Here is a 5,229-nt window from a genome sequence, read left to right on the forward strand (position 1 = left end):
GCGAAACCACTTTTTTCGGTCCCTACGGTGCCCCTAGATGATGAAAAGTACAATCCGAGGTTGATTACGAACACTTTTGTGCACCCCCTTCCGTAGAGCAAAATCCTGAAGGTCGGGGTCGCGCAAGGGTCGACATGGGTCGAGGTGGACTATCATGCGAAACCACTTTTTTCGGTCCCTACGGTGCCCCTAGATGATGAAAAGTACAATCCGAGGTTGATTACGAACACTTTTGTGCACCCCCAAAAATGGCCAAAATCCTGAAGGTCGGGTTCTCGGGGCGGTCGAGGCCCTCTGACGTGCACGAAAAACCGGTACCCACGCCGAGCTTCAGAATTTGGTCTCCAGAGACTAAGTCCCAACCGAAACTGGCAACCCACAAAAGTATACCAAGGAGTGGTCGGATCGAGTTACAGTGTTCGAGAGTATTGACGAGGATGGTTATACGCAACTTTTTGCTAAAGGTGTCCAAGACCGTCAGACCCTTACTTACGGAGATATAAGACACGTGCGTGGTTGCCCGTGCCGAGCTTCAGAAATGTTGCTCCAGAGACTAAGTCCCAGAAAACTTTCCGACCCCAAAAACTCCCAGAAGGAGTCGTCGGATCGTTTCGCGATGTTCTAGTGAAATGTTCAGCTCGACGGAATGCAACTTTTACCTCAAGGGGTCCAAGACCGTCAGACGCTTAGGTACGGAGATACGGGCATGGGTCGGTTTTCCCCATACAAAATACCCCATGGAAAACTGCAAAACCCCAAAACAGGTCGAAGGAGTGGTCGGATCGTTTCGTGATGTTCTACTGACTTTTTAGGCTTACCGAGACACAACTTTCCGCAGAAGGGTGCAAAACTGTCAGACTCATAGTTTCGGAGATACAAGCATGGGTCATGTTTGCTCGTGCCGAGCTTCAGAATTTTCCATGGCCAGAAAGCCCTAGAATTTGACATTTCACTATTATAGGGAGGTATGGTTGTACTGAGTCGTCATAGAAAGTTTAGCCTCCTCATGTAAACTGACGATTCGATATCAGGGAGGTCGGGAGTTGTCGAAAAGAGACCCTAGGACCTAATACTAGACTCATGTAGTGGCAAGGTGTTTCGGCCCGTGGGTGACGGTTGTATGAAATTTGGGTGACGGCGACTACGACTGGTTCTGGTACCGGGAAGGTGTGTCCTGGTGTCCGGAGGCGTTTTAACGGTAGCTGGGTGGTCGGAACGGTGACCTAGGGTGGTTTTGGGTGTAATCACCTACCACCACCATTGGTCAACCAGAGGCTAGTGGTACATGGAAAACACCCTGGGAAGGTGTCCCAGGGCTCGGAGTAGTAGTAACAAGGGATGCCGCTGTCTCTAGGTCGCGGAACCACTGTGCTTGCCTGCAACACAGTCCTAGGGAGAGCGGCCGAAAGGTTCCGCACGGTGACTTGCACCCACCGGGAAAGGGGTCAAGTAGCCAAGAGGTGTCCAACCAAGGGTTAGTGGTACATGGAAAACACCCTGGGAAGGTGTCCCAGGGCTCGGAGTAGAGTGACTTGCACCCACCGGGAATCCACCGGCCCTCCACACGGGGGTCATCACGCGTGTGCGTAAGGTACCTGCAGCAGGTGCAGGTGCCTGGGTGCGTGCCATGGTGATGATGGTACCACCTAGTCGGGAGTGTGCGGGAGTCACACACCGGCTGCGCGCCACCTGTGGGAGCTTGCTCCTGCAAGGTGGCGCAAGTCGCTTGGGTAAGGCGACGCTGCACATACGTGGTGCTATGTGCAGAAGGGTGTGCTGCTGTGGTGTGTCCTAGTGGGTGGTGTGCTTGTGCCCCAGACATGGGGTGCATGTGCGCTACTGGCTGGGGTGCACCATAGCTACCCGAATGGAGCGATAGAGAGGAGGTGAGCTTTAGCGGGTCAAGTCCATTGGGCTTGATCCGCGAAAAGCACCAAGTCCCGAAAGTCGAAGCCCGAGTTGCTATGGTGTGCGAAAAGCTGCATTTAATGTTGAAAAAAAGTACAAGTCCCAAAACTTGACTTCCCGAAAAATTTCAACTAGTTGCATAGCACCAGGCGTACACACGGAGGAGATTGTTGCGAGACGAACACGCTGTTGGAAGACAACCGAATGCACGCGGGATTGCTCACGGAGCAAGCGCAAGCACGCGAAACAGCTTGCACGGGTGATGGACCACATTGGACGAGTGACGGTTACCGGTTACCAGTGGGTTAGCCATGTTGTAACGGGCTAAGAGGCCTGTTAAGCCAGAGTGTACGGAGTTCAGATGGCTAGGTGCGCACGCAGGCATCGAGGTTTTGATGGTTTGCGCAGAGTTGTAGCACGGCAGAGAGCGCGCCGGAGCAGTTTCAGTCCAATCGGACGATGCGCGGGTGTTTTACAGAACATTGAAAGTTGTATGGAAGAAAACCCCTGGCAGTATGCAATATATGGGAAAACACGAAATACTCTCGGATGGAGGTGTCTGAGAAGTTTGGCGTATATGGACGAAAGTTAGCCACGGTGGTGTTCTAACATCACTACTTGGGACGCAAAAGCGTCGGACGCATGGTTTCGAGGCGATGTGCGAAAAACGGGCCAAAATGGTGCACGAACAAAGGGGCACGCGCTATATCTAGCAGAAGGAGAACTCTGCGAGGTGTTGTGTGTATGGACGAAAAGTAGGCATTACGGAGTTGAGCAAACGCGCCGAAGACCGCAACTCGATATCTCCAACCGGCTGGTCGGTAGAGCGATTCCCAACACCCCATAGACACCGCAATGGGTGAAAATCGGCTAAGTCCCAGAAATGGGTTTTCACCCAAAAACAGGGTGATGGAGACATTGCACGGAGTTGGCGTATATGGACGAAAGTTAGCCACGGTGGTGTTCTAACGTCACTACTTGGGACGCAAAAGCGTCGGACGCATGGTTTCGAAGCGATGTGCGAAAAACGGGCCAAAATGGTGCACGAACAAAGGGGCACGCGCTATATCTGGCAGAAGGAGAGCTCTGCGAGGTGTTGTGTGTATGGACGAAAAGTAGGCATTACGGAGTTGAGCAAACGCGCCGAAGACCGGGAATCGATATCCCCAACCGGCTGGTCGGTAGAGCGATTCCCAACACCCCATAGACACCGCAATGGGTGAAAATCGGCTAAGTCCCAGAAATGGGTCTTCACCCAAAAACAGGGTGATGGAGACATTGCACGGAGTTGGCGTATATGGACGAAAGTTAGCCACGGTGGTGTTCTAACATCGATGCTTGGGACGCAAAACCGTCGAACGCATGGTTTCGAGGCAATGTGCGAAAAACGGGCAAAATGGTGCACGAACAAAGGGGCACGCGCTATATCTGGCAGAAGGAGAACTCTGCGAGGTGTTGTGTGTATGGACGAAAAGTAGGCATTACAGAGTTGAGCAAACGCGCCGAAGACCGGGAATCGATATCTCCAACCGGCTGGTCGGTAGAGCGATTCCCAACACCCCATAGACACCGCAATGGGTGAAAATCGGCTAAGTCCCAGAAATGGGTTTTCACCCAAAAACAGGGTGATGGAGACATTGCACGGAGTTGGCGTATATGAACGAAAGTTAGCCACGGTGGTGTTCTAACATCGGTACCTGGGACGCAAAACCGTCGGACGCATGGTTTCGAGGCAATGTGCGAAAAACGGGCCAAAATGGTTCACGAACAAAGGGGCACGCGCTATATCTGGCAGAAGGAGAACTCTGCGAGGTGTTGTGTGTATGGACGAAAAGTAGGCATTACGGAGTTGAGCAAACGCGCCGAAGACCGGGAATCGATATCTGCAACCGGCTGGTCGGTAGAGCGATTCCCAACACCCCATAGACACCGCAATGGGTGAAAATCGGCTAAGTCCCTGAAATGGGTTTTCACCCAAAAACAGGGTGATGGAGACATTGTACGGAGTTGGCGTATATGAACGAAAGTTAGCCACGGTGGTGTTCTAACATCGGTACCTGGGACGCAAAACCGTCGGACGCATGGTTTCGAGGCAATGTGCGAAAAACGGGCCAAAATGGTTCACGAACAAAGGGGCACGCGCTATATCTGGCAGAAGGAGAACTCTGCGAGGTGTTGTGTGTACGGACGAAAAGTAGGCATTACGGAGTTGAGCAAACGCGCCGAAGACCGCAAATCGATATCTCCAACCGGCTGGTCGGTAGAGCGATTCCCAACACCCCATAGAAACCGCAATGGGTGAAAATCGGCTAAGTCCCAATATGTACCTTCAGAGGGGCATATCTCGAAAACTACTCGTCAGATCGGGGCCAAATTCACAGAGAAGACACATGTCGAGGAGTTGTTTCGGATGAGCGATAGTGGTTTTTGGGTGAAAATGTACCCCTAAACCTTGTACAGAGAGGACCCCTTCCGTAGAGCAAAATCCTGAAGGTCGGGGTCGCGCAAGGGTCGACATGGGTCGAGGTGGACTATCATGCGAAACCACTTTTTTCGGTCCCTACGGTGCCCCTAGATGATGAAAAGTACAATCCGAGGTTGATTACGAACACTTTTGTGCACCCCCTTCCGTAGAGCAAAATCCTGAAGGTCGGGGTTGCGCACAAGTAGACCCCCTTCCGTAGAGCAAAATCCTGAAGGTCGGGGTCGCGCAAGGGTCGACATGGGTCGAGGTGGACTATCATGCGAAACCACTTTTTTCGGTCCCTACGATGCCCGTAGATGATGAAAAGTACAATCCGAGGTTGATTACGAACACTTTTGTGCACCCCCTTCCGTAGAGCAAAATCCTGAAGGTCGGGGTCGCGCAAGGGTCGACATGGGTCGAGGTGGACTATCATGCGAAACCACTTTTTTCGGTCCCTACGGTGCCCCTAGATGATGAAAAGTACAATCCGAGGTTGATTACGAACACTTTTGTGCACCCCCTTCCGTAGAGCAAAATCCTGAAGGTCGGGGTTGCGCACAAGTAGACCCCCTTCCGTAGAGCAAAATCCTGAAGGTCGGGGTCGCGCAAGGGTCGACATGGGTCGAGGTGGACTATCATGCGAAACCACTTTTTTCGGTCCCTACGGTGCCCCTAGATGATGAAAAGTACAATCCGAGGTTGATTACGAACACTTTTGTGCACCCCCTTCCGTAGAGCAAAATCCTGAAGGTCGGGGTTGCGCACAAGTCGACCCCCTTCCGTAGAGCAAAATCCTGAAGGTCGGGGTCGCGCAAGGGTCGACATGGGTCGAGGTGGACTATCATGCGAAACCA

Source organism: Anopheles nili (genome assembly GCF_943737925.1).
Source record: "Anopheles nili chromosome X unlocalized genomic scaffold, idAnoNiliSN_F5_01 X_unloc_5, whole genome shotgun sequence".
NCBI classification, from domain to species: domain Eukaryota; kingdom Metazoa; phylum Arthropoda; class Insecta; order Diptera; family Culicidae; genus Anopheles; species Anopheles nili.